At 43.7% G+C, this 16,662-nt stretch overlaps 1 protein-coding gene across 2 annotated transcripts in view; it reads left to right on the top strand.

Moving 5' to 3' along the window:
• Positions 1 to 16,662, top strand: part of TMEM63C (transmembrane protein 63C) — a 537,448-nt gene that overhangs the window by 25,853 nt on the left and 494,933 nt on the right. The window lies entirely within an intron of this gene.

Raw genomic sequence — 16,662 nt, 5'->3', positions numbered from 1 at the left:
GAAGAGATTGACCCATCAGCTGAGTGATTAAGGATCCAGACCCCCAGTATCAAAGGGAGAAAGGTGACACTGGGAGGGAGACACCCAGAACTGATTTAGGCAAGGGTCAGGGACCCCTGAGCACAACGAACTTTAAAGACATTTAGGGGTATAACTATGAGAGGTGAGGCCCCTGAACGTTGGAATAGAAATGGATTGAGACTGAAAAGGCTTGGACCCATTTCGTGGTCAAGAGGAACCTCTGCTAAGGAAAGAACAACTGAAGAGACTGCTGGGAAGGACCAACCCTTGCTTCTTGATCTGGGGCTGGTCTGCAGTTTGCTGTTTTAACCAAGGAAGCGGCTGTTGGGACTGTGCTGTGTGCGCTGGGTCCCCCTGCTTGAAAAAGACTGTGCTTTGTGCTTTGTCTTGTAACCCCAAGGGCCTGAGGTGAGCTGACGCCCTGTTTGGACACACAGGAACATAAAAGTTTCCGGAGAAGTTTCAAGCGACGTGGTGGGCGCGTGTTGTGGCAGCTAGAGACTCTCGGATGGTGTGCCTTGTGATCTTGGACACACGGAGGAGAAGTGAGACTCGGACGGCAAGGTGTGTGTCGTGGTGCACAGGAGGCGTTGGTGAAGAGCACCTGGATATCAGGGCACCGGAGTTGGAGTAAGTCTCAGTGAAGAAGTGTGCGTGCTTTGGTGCACCCTGGGACTGTGGAGGTGATCGGTTGATCATCATGTGCACCGGAAGAAAGTGAGTCTCTGCAGCGCAGTGTGCATGTCTTGGTGCCAACTGAGACCGCAGGAAGGAGTGCCTGGTGAACGTGCACTCGGAGTTGACATGAAGTCTCATCAGCTTCGTGTGTGTGGCTTCATGCCACAGGAGACCCGGAGGGTGCTGTGGTGAACGTGCACCCGGGGTAACGTAGTCTCAGAGGGCGTGGTGTACGTGTGCCCTGCGGCCGCCTGAGACCTTCCTAACAGTCGCGGCCTGGACCGGCAGCCCCGGACGTGCTGAGCTGCCAGGCCGAGCTGCTGAGGCCCATTGAGAAAGTTCTGCATGGAAGGCCCAGTTCGCTGAAGGAGGAGAGGAGATTGGGTTCGCGCCCCAAGGTAACGTGGATCACTACCTGGGCGGGGTGCGGGCTCGGAGGGACACTCTCTCGGCCTCTCAGTCCTTCTGGCGACGTGAGCCTTTGCTTCGGCTCAGGTTGAGGCCCGTACTGACCAACGGAGTGGCAGTACTGGGGCCAGAGAGAGAAGCTGCACTTTAAGTCATCGTGGATACGTGTGGGGGGCAACTGTTATCGAAGAGGCTGATTGTCGTAATACACTTTGCCAATATTGCTGCTAACGAACTGCCGGACTGTCTTATGAAACCTGACTATTTATGCATAACGAAGTACACAATTGTAGCGCTACGCATTGCATTATTTCTCCATTGGAAAGTACAGGATTGCAGCGGCCCACATTGCCTCATTTCTTCATTGCAAAGTACATGATTGTAGCTGCGCATTGCATTATTACTTAATTGCAAAGTACATGATTGTAGCGGCGCGCATTGCATTATTTCTTCATTGCAAAGTACGTGATTGGGGTGTGATGCATTGCATTATTCCTTCATTGCTCAGTACATGATTGTAGCGGTACGCATTGCAATATTTCCCCCATTGCAAGGTACCGGGGTGTATGGTTAAGCATTGTATCATTTCTCCTTTGCCCAGCACAGAATTGTATCGTTAGGCAGTGCATTATTGTTTGTCCATTGCCACGTGTGTGATTCTAGCATTGCGACCAGCATAGCATTTTGAAAGCCGTGGTTGAGATTTGAACCTACCAGCCAACCGGAACAAATATTACCCTTTATTATATGTTGGCTTTTGTATTGTGTGGTCTGATCGCCTATCTTTTTATATAAAGTTTATACTCGATTAATCAAACTTGTGTGGAGTCCATTTGTGGTATCACCAGTGGGTTGCTGTGGGCGTGGTTGCACAAACTGTACACTCATGCCGTGGAGATAGTCTTGGCTGCTCGTGCCAAGCTACTAAGGGGGTGAGCAGGGCTATCTCAAACGGTGTCCTTACTTTGCCTAACGTTGAGTGGGGAGTCCTGGGTGTCACATTTGGTGACAGTGGTGAGGGACAAGGACTCCGGCTTCCAACACTTGTGTTTTTATTTTTCACAGATACAAGTTCATATAAGAAGGTTTCTAATACAAGTCTGCATCTATTCAAAACTTGTAAGTTAGCTGTGTCACATATCCAAACTGTTGTTTGTGTAGAAAACACTAAAACCTGAGCAGCCTCTAGGCACTTGGGTAATTTTAGTGCTTCTTGAATGTCCCTGATTTAGAGCACTGACATCATGCACAGCAGCGGAGCTGCTCTCTTTTCACATTGGCGCAAGCTGCTACCACCAATGTGAGATGCACCTACAGATCACAGGCACTGGCATCGCTCACCAGCATAAAGCTTCTTCCACTTTTACTACTGTAAGCTACTCTCACCACTAATCAATGCAAGCTTTCCCACCAGTGCTTGCTACTCCATATTCCCACCCCTGTGAGCTTATCCCACAGACGTGAGAGTTTCTCCAACGTCCCATTGGTATAAAATGCTACCCACTGACTACCGGTGGAGGCTTCTTCCACCGAGAGCTGCTTCTTATGGTGCAAGCTGTGCCCACTGCCCGAGAGCTTTTTTCAGCAGTCAAACTTCCCACCCCTTGCTGACTGCTGTGAGCTGCTCCTACTGGCACAAGGTACTCTGCTCACAGGTGCGAACTGCATCCACTGCCATGTGCTTCTTTCACTAGTACAAGCGTCCCCCTCCCTACTGACTGCTTTGAGCTGCTACCATTAGTGAAAGCTTCTCCCACAGGTGCAAGTTTCTCCCTCTACGGACTGCTGAAAGTTTCTCGCTCTGCCTACCGGTTAACTTCTCCTACTGCCCACCGGCCTAAACTGCAAGCTGCTTCTACTGCTCACTGGCCTAAACTTTCAATCCTCTTACTCTTCCCAGTAGTGTATTTTCAGCAGCCTAGGCTGACAGCGGGTAGGAGAAAGTCCAGATCCATACCTATTTACTTGATGCTACCTTCACATAGACTGCCATTAGGGGTACCAGTACTGTGGCAATTTTAGTTGAACACAAGGAGGTGCACCGAAAAAGTTAATTTAGTCCATAGTAATTTCTTCAAAAAAGTTCTTTATTCAAAAGTTCATGCTCATTCACAGAAAACCAGCCAACGCGTTTCGTTCCCAAAATGAAACTGTGGAACTTCACCAGGGCTTTATAAGGTAAAGTTCTAATGCGCCATAAGGATACATCTTAAATTTGATTGTCGCCTTATGATAGAGGAAAGTTTCAGGTTTTACAGCTTGACACCTTACTAAGTGTAAGGATTCTCCTTCTGTGGTTCCATATTGTTTCGTGGCAATTTTACTTTTTTTTTTTTTTAAACATCGATACTCTCATGGGAAAGAAGGTATGTGGAGTTCGGAACAATCCAGCAGAAATAGCAATTAAAGTAAACTTCAGAGAGCCACTAAGTGAGATGGGCTCAGAAAAGAAGACTGAAACTCGTATCTCATCTTCACTGATTGCACTGCATGCCAACCATCAAGTCCATAGAGTCTGGGACATGTAGTAATATGCAGAGAAGAATAGGGTGATTACATGGCCGGAAATCGTTGACGGATTTACCCAGACAAAGGAGGGTGTTTTGAGGAACAGGCTTTCCATTCTGTTGGAGTGCATGAGAAGAAAAGCTATTGAATAAAAAATCAAAAAAATCAAAGATAATATGTTAAAGTAAGCATGAGTGGAGAAGAGGTCATTGGACAACAAGTACACATTGTTTTATTAGCACAGAAAGTCTGGCAGCCCTGCCCAAGTAAATAAACTACAATAAGAACACAGGAGTACAAAAAATATCTTAAAGCCCCCGCCATGGTTTCTGCCTCTTTCCCTAAGATGATGCTGATTTTTGCTGCCAGGGCTTTCTCAGGATATCCTCATGAACTACAGTGTTTCTGTTCAAAGGGGTCCTGGTCTGAAAGTTTAGGCTGGTCTTTTCTTATTAGAGTGTGACAAAGGCTGATTTGCATGTGGCTGGTCTCTAAAGTGAGTTGGAGGGCAAAGAAGTGTTGGTAAGAACTGTGGCCCAAGAGTTTGGCAGTAGCTGAGTCTTTTGCAGGCATTCCACCCATAACATTTCTGTGTTTTCTTGGTTTGATGCTGTGCGAAATTGAGTTTTTGATTGAGGGGTGAAAAACCTTCTCAAGCAACAACCACAATCATTGTCAGGGTGAAGTACAAATGTCACTAAATTAATCTGTACTTAACCGTCTAGTGGCTTGGCACAAAAGCAGTCTGGCCTAATTTAGAGGGTCTGTTTAATTATTTATGCAGCACACAAACAGTGATAAAGTGAAAACACAATCCAATAAAAATCCCAAACCAATTTAGAAAAAAATAGTACATTTTAATAAACGCAATGGAAAAGAAAATGACAAAAATCTGATCAGTAAAAGTGGAGGCCTAACTAAAAATGCCATCTAGAAGAAGAAAGGTCTAACTGTGGGTATCTGATTGCCCTGCACCGGGACAGAGTCACAAATTCAGGCTGACTGTGATGGAGAGAAGCCTGGATACAGAGATAAGGTTAGTCCCGCTGAAAAAGTTACCTTCTCAGATTCTGGTGAGCAGAGTTCAAAACTTCAGGATTTCACAGGGTCAGTTAAAATAATGACGACAAAGGTTCCAGGACCTGGCAGCACCTCTTGGGAACTAAGACCTCATTCCAGAAGAGGCCAGTAAGTCTCAGACACGTCCAGTTGAAGGTTCAGGCAGGATCGAATGCAGCAGCTCTGCTGGACAGTTGCAGAGAGGCCTCTAGAGTTTGCTGTGTACCTATAGCTTAACAGATGTCAACCAACTGACCCTTTGAGTTGCTGTTGTAGTCCCGGATTCAAGGAGAGGGTCCTCTCTCTCTTTCAAGCAGCAAGGCTGGTCGCAAGTAGCAGTGGCAGTCCTCTGTAGAACAAGGCAGGCCTCGAGCAGCAGGGCAGTCCACTGGTAGCAGCTGTGCAGTCTTCTGAAAATACAAGGCAGGCTTCAAGCAGCAGGACAGTCCAATGAAGTACAAGACAGTCCTTCTGAAGCCTTCCAGAAGACCAGGAGTGTATTGGAGAGTTGGTCTGAGGTTCCATTATTTATACCTGGAGCCAGCTTTGACGTGGAGGAAACTTCTGGAGTTTTTCCCCACAGATGATTCTGGAATTTCATTCCTCCCTGCCCAGGTCCCAAAATGTCTGGAGTGACAAAAGCCTGGTATCAAGTCCCTTGTGAGTGTGCAGAGGCAGCTCCTTGGAAATGTAAGCGTGATGGGGAACAGCTTTGTCCCTCCCATTCTGGCAGGATGGCCTACTCCCAGCTACACTCGGGTTCTATTGTTCTCTGTTTGGGCCAAATACGCATTCCTGGTGGGGAAGCCATTAATAGGCCAAGGCAGTTGGAATCTACTAGAAGGCCTCAGAATGTTTAGGGCAGGAAAATGCCAACTTTCTAAAAGGGGCATTTCGAAAATTGTAATCTAAAATCTGACTTTACCTTTAAAGATGATTTTTAATTGCAATTTATTGGAGTCCAAACAGGACATTTGTGCTTGCTGTTAATCAAAAACTAGCACTTATTAAATGTAATTGGATAACCTCATATTGTCCTACAAGGAAGGTAGGCTTCACACTAGTGAAAAACAATTTTTGGAGTTTTTCAACACCAGGACATGTAAAATGTAGAAGTACATGTCCAATGTTTTACATACAATGCACCCTGCCCTATGGGCTGTTTAGGGCCTACCCTAAGGGTGACATATGTATTAAAAAAAGGAGGTTTAGGCCTAACAAACAGTTTATTTTTCCAGGTTGAAATCACAGTTTAAAACTCCAATGGGGCTGTAATGGCTGGCCTGAGACATGTTTTAAAAGAATACTTGGGTGGGTGGCACAATAAATGCCGCAGGCCCACTAGTAGCATTTAATTTACAGGCCTGGATACATGTAGTACCACTGAACTAGGAACTTATAAGTAAATTAAATACTTTTTTACCCTTTACAGTTTTACCCTTAGCACAAGCACTTTCGCACTGGTTAGCAGTGGTAAAGTTCACAGAGTTGTAAAAGATAATAAAAATAGGTTCAGAATGCGGGCTGTGTGGAGGCGAAAATTTTGGGGTTGACCCTGCAGAGAGGGCCAAGTCCAACAGCGCCAAGTTCAAGAGGGACTGATATGCCCAGATCTGGGCCATGTGCTCACTCTGCCATAGGACTCGAGCTGCGTTCTACTGAGGAGGATGTCAAAACTGGTCAGGGGTTACTTGTGTTCTTCCTAGAGTGGACCTGGCCTGACAGCTCGACTGACCAGGAACCATGGCTCATTTGCATATGGCCGAAGCAGTATAGTGAGCATGAAAACAGTGGAACGGAATGTGTCACTGAGTGATTGCAAGTGGCTGAAACTTCTGCGAATAATCCACCTGTCACCTTTGTGTTTTCCTCTATGGTAGTCATTTGCTTGTAGTTTGTTTTTGATCGTGAGGAGGTATTCTGCCAGTCTGAAGTCTTGCATGCATAACTAGTGACCAATATGTGATTGTGAAAGCATGGCAAAATGGGAGCATTTCACCAATTAAAGATGTCTTTGGCCTTTGACAAGCTGAAGTGTGTGTGGCGGTGCATATGCTTAAAAAGCATAACCGGCCTAGCTCTTCGCAGCACGACATGGGTTGACCCATTTGTCAAGATTTGTCTTGGACGGATTCCATCAATAAAGTACTGAGACAGTTCAGCTCTGTGGGATTGCTGAACCGGCAGAGCAGCATTCCTTACAGCTGGGCCATGATCTGCAGCGTGAGCAAGCACCCAATGTGTGACGCTTCACAAATCATGCAAGCCCATCTGTGTGTGTGTGTTCTTTCCTTGGGTCTACTTCCAGGCATGGCCCTGTGTTTCTGCAGCATAAGCGACGCCAGACCGCTTTGTTGGCACCCCCTAACTTCAGTTCCATAGGTACAGAAATACACGGGCCAATAGGAAAACTGAAAGATTTCCTGGAGGTTGGTATAGTGCAGGAGTCCCAGTCACCAGCCCATTGAATGAAAAATATCGCAATTTCTGTACAGGGCTGTCCATTCCAGCTCTTGTCAAATCCTTCCACTATTTGGCCTTTCCACCCTGTTTTTGTTATTTATTTGTTATTCAAAATTTCGTTCGTTTTCGAGGTTCATTTTTTTAAACTGAAACCTGTTTTTTACCTTCCATGCGCTGACCCGTAAAGGCTGGCAAACAAAAAATATGCATTTATCAGATGTGCTTGTTCATGTTGTATGGAGCAGAAAATACCAAATTGCTGTAGGAAAACCATAAAAGGGGTTGGCATTGAAATCTAGGCTGTCCGAAAATCTCATATTCCCACTGTAAATCCTGATCCGAATTTGTCTTCCGTACATCAGATGAATTGATCAGGTGGATGGATGGGTGGGCGGGCAGCTAAGGTGGTCAGGCAAGTCACACTGGTTCAAAAGACCTGAAAATTCAGCTTTCTTTAGGGTCTAGAGAAGGGATGCCCAACTTTTTTTTTTTTTTTTAGTAGGAGCTACTTATGTTCAATTCAAATGATCCCAATCTACTAATATTATTAGTGTTGCATTAGTGACCACATCAGGCACGCTTAATGTTCACCGTATGTAAGAATACTAGCGGTGATAATCTTGGTGCACTGGGTTCAGTAGCAACTTAAATCATGTGGCATTGGGTGGAGTTGTTACTGACAAAGGCTTATCTTTCAAGTATCAGCTTTAAATATATTTAAGAAACGAAGCCTTTTTTTCCTCTCAACATCTGTTTTATGAGATGTGAATAAACATATTTTTATCTCTAATTTACACTCAATCTTTATATTCACATATTAATGCAACCAAAGCAAGCTTACTTACTAGACTGAGTTTGTTAGACCTGGTATCCTTGATGTGGTTTCCTCTGTTTTTTTGCTTCTGCCGCCTGTATTTTTGACTGTATGCTGGACTTTGTTAAAGCTAGTTTTTTTTTTAACTCTGGGCACGTTACCACTGCTGATCAGTGCTAAAGAGCAAGTGCTCCTTGTGTAAATGGTGATTATGATTTGTCATCCATGATTGGCATATTTGATTTACTTGTAAGGTCCTAGTAATGTGTACTGTGTGTGCCAGGACCTGTAAATCAAACACTACTAGTGGGCCTGAAGCACCGATTGTGCCACCCACGAGTAGTCCTGCAAACATGTCTCTGACCGGCCTACCATTGCAGTATCTGTGAGTGCAGGTTTTAACTGCCATGTCGACCTGGCAAGTGCACCCACTTGCCAGGTCCAAACCTTCCCTTTTTCTACGGGTAAGGCACCCCTAAAGTAGGCCCAAGGTAGCCCCATGGGCAGGGTGCAGTGTATGTGAAAGGCAGGGCATGTACTGATGTGTTTTCGATTTCCTGATGGTGAAATACTGCCAATTTTGTTTTTGCAAGTACTGTCTCTCCCATAGTTTCTCATTAGAGCTGCCTTGTAACATCTTACACGTGTAACTTTCAATTGGGAAGAGAGAGAGATTTGGAGTTTGGGTTCCATGAACTCAGGATTTAAAAACATATCTTTCTGTAAAGGTGGTCTTTAATTTGTTTGTTTGAAAATGCCACTTTTAGAAAGTGGGAGAAGAATAAACAGCTGGCGTGCACTCAAATTTTTAAATTAGTACCAAATTTAAAACAATTTTCAAAAACTTCAATTATACTTGGTGTGCTGACCCTGAGGTGGTTCCACCCGCCACCTAAATTCAAAAGCGTAAGAAACTAGATGCGAAATGCACTAGACAGGGACTGCACTACTCTTGAGACTCAAGACTGAGTAAAGAACAAGTTAAACATCATTTATCAATTTAACAAAACATTGAAATGTGTTCATCATCAATCCGCCAATGATCATTTATAAATGAAAGTAGCGATTCATCATTTCTTCTTGTCAAAGTGTTAATTTATTCACACTTTTACCAAGGTCAAAACGTACCAAAAAATCATGTTTATACAGTGCTATAATACATATAATCTAGCTTGATCTTCCCAATGCATTTCGGGCGCAGTATTCGCCCTTCTTCAGGGGATATCTGGAAATGAAACATCAGTCAGTCATATGCAAAATCATTAAAGGATTCACAACGCAAAAATTATTCGGAAGGCAATTCTGGCGTCACACGGGTGTAAGACAAGATAAGAAATTAAAAATTAAAGCCACTAAGTTACATCACCACCAGGTTGGTGGGGGTTCTGGTAAGTATATACAAAGAGGAGGGGTGGCCCCAAGCAGAAGAGCAACGCGATTAAAAGCGAGAGGCAAAGTGCAACACCGTGTGCCAATTAGCGTAACCACACATAGAAAATGTGAAAAAAGTATAAACCGTCACCAAACGCGAAGGCAAATAGTTACCTGAAAAAGCTAGTGTTACTGAAAGCTATCCGGAATTGTAAGCATTACAGGAAGCAATCTAAAAAGAGTGAAACCTGTGTCTTATGGATGATCAAAATGAAATGTGAGGCTGTTTATGGCGTGGAACAAACTAAAGGAGGCTTACCGAAAGTTCTATCTACTCTAGCGTACACTCGACAACAGTCGGTCACTGTGTTTACAAACGCGAAGATGCGGCACAATGTTGGAGAAGACAAGAGCCTGCAATAGTAGATACGGGAAATTCAATTCAACACTATATTCACTGAATGGGGCTGTTAAATACTTTAGCAAAAGTCACCCATGTTACCTTAAAGTTTCTATCCGTGTCAGTAAAAGGAATCCGTATGTACGTCAAGCAGCGAGAAGTTTTCCCTCGTGAATTCGGTGTGATGAGGGTGCACGAGTGGGAATCACAGAATTAGAAAGCGAAGAGGGGTTTATAACGCGCGGGGCCGGGAGAGGCCATATTGAGTTGGGAAATGTATCGAAAAGTGAAAGAGGCCAGTATTCAAAGGCGTAATTGAAAAAATGAGCGAAAGTAAAAAAACCAGAGTGAAAGACACACCTGTGCTTTGAAATATCCACATAAAAGTGCATGCACAAATTTTGAAAACAATGAGCGTAATCCTACCTATTTACAATCTGATAAAAGATGACAAATAATAATCCCTAAAGTGACATCCTGCTTGTTTGTAATATGCATCAACAAGAGGTGCCAACAATATCACTAACAATAAGAGCATTTCTAATAGCAACCTGCCTATTTACAATCTAAATGAGAATGGAAGTTCTAACAATGTGTCTAACGAATGACACCATCACACATGTAAAGTGTGTCAAATACATAAGTGAAAACGAAAATCTTTATTGACAACTGAAGAAGTGAGATTGACCAGTCTCTAAATACAACGTTATGTATCCTAACTGTTGCAATCAACGTGTGAATGTATGGAGCAAAAAGGTAGGGTATACTATGTGTGGCGAAGAGTCCACAAGTGTATGAAGGCATTTTCTTGCTTTACCATCCTCTGCCTTTTCCTGCCTGTGGAATCGTCTGGTTTAGACTGACAGTTGGGCTGTTTGTGCATTCACTCTAGACAGTCACACAAAGGGAGCTGAGGTGTTCCCTGCATAGCCTGATTGCCCTTCCTGAGTTAGAGTGGTGGGAGAAGTTGTCACTGACACCTGAATAGGGCTGTGCCTGTCCTCTCACTATGCTTTCTCCACCCCTCTGTAGTGTGTCTGGAACCAGGGCAGCTAAATGATTTCTACGTGTATTATCCCTTTCTACGTTAGGATATCAGCCAATATTACACATATCTGTCTAAACACACATTCCAAGTAAATAGCATGAACCAATTATGTTATTCTGTAATTTATTTAAAGCGAAAAGGTTTTTGTATCATCTTACAAAAGAAACAGGTCATACACACATTATTATCTGGTGCAAAGAGTGAAACAGAGTGAGATAAAGTGTTTTCTTTTCTTAAATCACAAGACACAACAAATCCATGGAGTACATACATAAAAGACATTAACAATAAGGCACAGAGTAAAAACATGTAGTTATTCTCAAAATGACCACAAAATATTCCTAATCAATTAACTGGTCAAAATGGAATGTAGTGCTTCTGATTTTGCGTCGACGGTTAGACCGCTGTGTATCTGTGCTACATTTAAGCATCAAACGCGGGTCATCATCAGGACAAAACAAGGTAGACTGTGTGTAGCCTTATCGATGTAGTTCAAAAGGGATCCAATACGTAGAAATCATTTAGCTTTGAAAAGTGTGTTGTGGCAGAACCACTGTTCGTTTCATGTAATTGTCCACAGGTTCTGCACTATACTGGGTATCCCTATTGATTTAAACTGGAACCAGGGCAGGGCAAGGCAGGATCTGTGTGCTACAAAGACTATCCTCCAAAGTGTGCCTACTTCAAAGGCCAAAAGCAGTATTAATATTGAACCTGTAACCCCACATTTTAAGAACAATTCTGGATCAAGAGGAGATTCTGCCAAGAAGAAGAGCTGGAGAAGCTATAGGAGGAGAACTTCCACTCTGAGTAAGGACTGACTGTACTTTTTATCCTGCTTATCATGGTGCTCCAAGGTTTTGTGTGTACCTGCCTCCTGTTGGAAGTCTCGGGGCCATCAAAGACTTCAACTGCAGCTCCACTTAATTAATCTGCTGGGAGCACTGACCTGCAAAGTGGTGCCAATTCCAGTTCTGGGCCCTTGGTGGTGGTTTGCTACTTCAAGAGTTGAAAATCCACGCATCGCCCTTCAGCGCCTGTTTTTACTGCCGCAGTAACACGCGTGCTGTAAAAACAATGCAATGCCGCGGTGCGGCTGAAAAATCAACGCAGTGCCTGTTGGCGACTGGATGAGTCGCTGCAGCACCTGTTTAGTCGCTGCATCGACCTCAGCGCATCTGGATTTTCCACACATCACACCTGTGCGCCAAGTTTCCAGCGCATCTTCCGGCAGTAAGGAGCTGTTTTCGGAATTTGATGCATCGCTTCTCCTTACAGTAAGGAATCAATGCAACACTTCTCCTGCATGCAGCAGAACTGACGCTTCCATTCCCCTGGAACTCGAGAATTGACGCATTGCTTGTGTTTTCTGATGTGTCCCTCCTCTGCGAGTGTTTTTCGTCTTGAATTTAGCCGCATCAAAGGTACTTTGTGCTAAAATAAACGCATCCATAGAGTTCTATGGTCCACCGTGCTTGCACCTTTAAAAGTGATATTTCTACTTCTGTATGTGGATGTTTGTCATATTGGTCTTGTATAGTTAAAGATTGGTTATTTTTGTAAACTGGTGCGGTGTCCATTTGTTGTGTTTTCAGTGTTACTGTGTGTTATATACACATGCTTTACACATTTTCTCTGAGATAGACCTGACTGCTTGTTGCAAGCTACCAAGGGGGTGAGCAGGGGTTATCTTGGGTGTGTATCTCCCTTTCCCTGCCTAGAATAAGGGTCCCTACTTGTACAGGAAACCAACCACTGCCAACTACAGACCCCCATTTCCAAATGAGTTGCACACAGGAGAGGTACTTAGAGGCCATTGGAGAGCTACCAGTAGCTCACTAGCTACTCGTTAGAGAATCCTGGGCTTGAGCATATTTGGGTCCTACTGTGCCCTATATTCACTCTGCAATGTTTGAATGAATCGATGAAGGAATGACACTCCTATATGGTATATGGGAACATTGCATTTTAATTCTGGTCTCTTTCTCTAAGCCTACACAGAGTTTCTCTATGTGCTTACTGGAACCCTGTCATTATTCCCAGCTGTGATATCCATACAGCATCTACTACCAAAGCAGAATGTCTCCCATCACTACTTTATGACCTTATTTTCCACATTCTGTACCTTAATGGGCCAATTTTTCTCCCAAGTTCTGATCACGTTAGACCAACGTTGGACAAAACACCTCACTTTGTTGCACTGCTGCTCCTGAGCTGCCCATTTTTCTCTATGTTGCACAGATAAAAGATGACGACTCCATCTCTGTAGATGCTAAAGAACCTACCACTAGAAAATGCCTCAGTCACTCAGTGAAAACACAGAGCATCGATTCTGCTGCTGCAGGTGTAGCTGTCTTGTTTCCAGGATGTATCTCTGCTTGTATTGCCTCCATAACAAACCATGACTAGTGGATTCAGTTTGAATGTCGAAACATTTTACAAAGTTGGCACCGTGTCATGTATAATGTATACCACCATCTTTGTCAATGATAGATACCACAGTATGCAGCCCTAACTCTAGGTTTTCTGAGGACTTATGCATACTTGTATTTCTATTAAGGGTTGATGAAATAATGTCTACTCCTAAATCAATTACTGCCGAAGAACACTGTTTATTTATGAATCTATTCAATTATTTTTTTTAAAGGCTACATACCACATTGGCCATGTCAGCTGAATCACAATCGGTATACCCAGGCACATCAGTTTGATGTTAAACCTAAGTATTTTGGCCAGTGCTTAAGTTGTAAAAGAATGACTGCCGGGGCCCAAAGCCCTGCTCAGAAGCTGCGTTGGTGCCATTTAACATCTACGTGCTGAATACCAAGGTTGCGTCGTCTTGAATTCAGCTCAGGCCTCTTTAATCCGCTACCAGGCACTACCCCTTTAAATTACTCTTGCTGGTACCTGCTTTCTCCCTTTATGATTATTTTTCCGTCGTTATCTTCTACCTTCTTTCCCGTTTGTGTGTGTTTCTCTGTATTGCTCTTGATCAATATCTATAAATGCAATTACAATACAATGCAATATCTGATTGGGATAAATAAGTAACGGTCCCCAAACTGAGGGACATGGGCCCCACCGGCAACCACCAGCTCAAATTCAACACTGATTCTAGTCCAGCACTGTGATCAACCTAGAAAGCCTACTGCAACATGGCTTTTTAATTTGTTTCCAGTTGCTACAAGGAGAGGAGTAGGACTTGTTTATTGGTTACATGTAGATTCAATGGCTAAACGAAGGGGGGTGTTGGTCAAGACGTCTGCGGTGCTGCCTTTACTGTTGCTTAGTGGCATGGAAAGCCTGAGAGAGCTTTTGAGTTGTTACTGATTTCTTTTAGATGACTAGGGTTGTGGGTCATCTGATGTGGGGTTGAAGCTTGGTGGCTAGATGATCAGCAGATGGCATGCTTCCACTCTGAATGACCAGTATCCAGAGGAGTTCAGCACATATCTTGAGCGTGTTGGCATCATGATAGACCTGGTCCTGTGAAGCTGATCCTGTCCTGGCTGAGGTGGGTCAGTGTATTTAGGAAGTCGTTTTTGTGTGTTGTGGTATGACATGCTGCAATATTTACATTAGACATAAGAGGTCGTCTTGATTGACATCTGGGGTATGTTTCTGACCAGAGTGTCCTGAGGCACAGACCTTTGAGTTTAAAAGCCTTTCTTGTGTTTGCCTCTTTAGTCTTGTGATTCGTGGGTGGTTAGTTTGGTTGATGCTTTGATAAGCGGCCAAGAGGTTAAGGCTGAGTGCAGCTACAATGTCTAATTCTCTGATTATTGTATACATTCAGAACATTCAGGGAGACCGACCCCCCCCCCCCCTCCGTGCCGTGGATTGACCTTCCTTTTGGAGAATCTAGTGTTGCTGTACACCATCGTCATCCACTAACCTCCTGCAGAGGAGTTCTTAATTTGGCAAACTGCAGTAGTTGTTCAAATGTGAGTGGTCCAGCAATGTGTGTTTTTTCAGTACGAAGTTTGGTATGTAGCAGATAAACCAACCCGGAACCTATGGAGGATTTGGTAGATTAAGTGATAGAAGACCGCACAATTTCCATTAAAGTGAATTGCGTCTGCCACCCACCTCCTCCTGGCTCCTTGGCATGCCTACCAGATTCTTTTCTTGCTGCACCATCCTGGTACATGTGAAATCATCATACATTATCTATCTTGGAAAAGGTTTTTCCTCTACAACTTCGCCCAAACATTACTGCAATCTCAATTACTATAAATTATGCAAAATGAATATCTGCAACCAAGATCCATCCAACACGCTTGTCTTGTGGTGGCTTAGTCCTCTTCCATGCTGTTCCCATCAGATTTTCTGCCTGTCCTCTCTCGATTACTAAAGTATTTGTCACCTCATTGCTCTCCTACTTATTAGACTACAGTTCGCAATATTCTTCCTGTCCCTGATTTCCATTCGGCCCCATCTCTGGAGCCCAGTGAAGACTCTAGCCCTCAAGGGCACTGTAATCCGACACGCTTCTTCCGCTCCACCCCTGTAGTGGCCAGGTCAGGCTCTACTGGGATCCATTATGCTTCAACACAGATACCCAAACGCTCTTACCTTCATCAGTAAAATAAATGTGTTGCTGCTGAAGTACACAGCCGGAAGGTACAGATAGGGTCTAACGAGTTAAGAAAAAATATGGAAATGAGGAGGTAAAAACACAAAGAGGGCAAAGATGGATGAAGAGTATATGAATTATAAGTAGTTAGAAAAAAGAGAGGCACAATAATTAGGAGAGAAGGTTTTTGTTGAAAAACATTGGGTAAACAAAAATAAACTAGACAGAATTGATTTTGGCAGGAAACTTCCAATGTTGAAAGCATAGACGTGAATACAAAATTTAATTTCAATTGACAAAATATCACAAAAAAATTCTGCACCAAATTATTACAAGGAAACACGACATTTCAGATCTCTCCTCCTTTTTAAAATTGTTCTTTATAGACTGTTCTGGGTAAAATATTTGATATATAATTGCATTTCAGATAAAAAATAAGCTTTTGGAGACTGAAAAGGCTTGGCCAAGTTTCACTAATATGCACGATATGTATTTATCGTTTCAACTGATTGCATAGTGTCATATTAAGTAACTTAAGGGTAAGTTAATCGGAGAACCAAAGTAAATGTTTCTGGTCTACCAAATTTTAAAGGCACTCACTCTGAAATAGCTAAGCATTACAGAGTACAGTGCAGCGAGTCACATGGTCCTCACACCGATCATGTTTATATGGCTCAATCAGTGTTTACCAAACTTCTGGACACCTGTGGCACCCTCGTTGTTTGTTATACATTTCCACTCTCAATACAGCATGTGCAGGAGCAGTCTAAGCTACCATCATATAGACATCCATTATACCAAAGCCATTAGTAGCTCCCCCTCCTATCCAACCAGCCTATCCTCACAGGCAACCTTCAGAACGACCGAACTGCTTTCAACAACTGGATCTCAGACTGCGCCAACACCTTGGGTCCCATTAAGAAATTCAGACATACAAGAACTCTTGCTCAAGCATTCTGGCACACGGAAGACCTAAGAGACTCCAAGTACTATTGCAAACAAGAACACAGATGGAGAACTATCTGAGAACACCTCTATTGACGCCTACAAATCTGCACTAACAAGATACCACGCCCAGATCAAAGAAGCCAGGAAAGCTGTCCTCATGCTAAAACTAGAATCCTGCTTCAACTCCGGCAAAGAACTCTTCAACTTAGTCAAAGAATTCACCAAGCTGAAGAAACCCTCGCAGAACCCTAAAGATCTCAGCAACTACAGACCCTTTGTGCTCCTTCCTCCCCCGGCCAAATAAAGATCAACAGGCAACTCTTGGCCCATCTATAACGGCCCCCCTCCTGGACTCCACCCAATCAGTT

The sequence above is a fragment of the Triturus cristatus genome, chromosome 9, assembly GCF_964204655.1.
Source record: "Triturus cristatus chromosome 9, aTriCri1.1, whole genome shotgun sequence".
Classification (NCBI taxonomy): Eukaryota; Metazoa; Chordata; class Amphibia; order Caudata; family Salamandridae; genus Triturus; species Triturus cristatus.
This window is presented reverse-complemented; position numbering and strand designations above follow the sequence as displayed.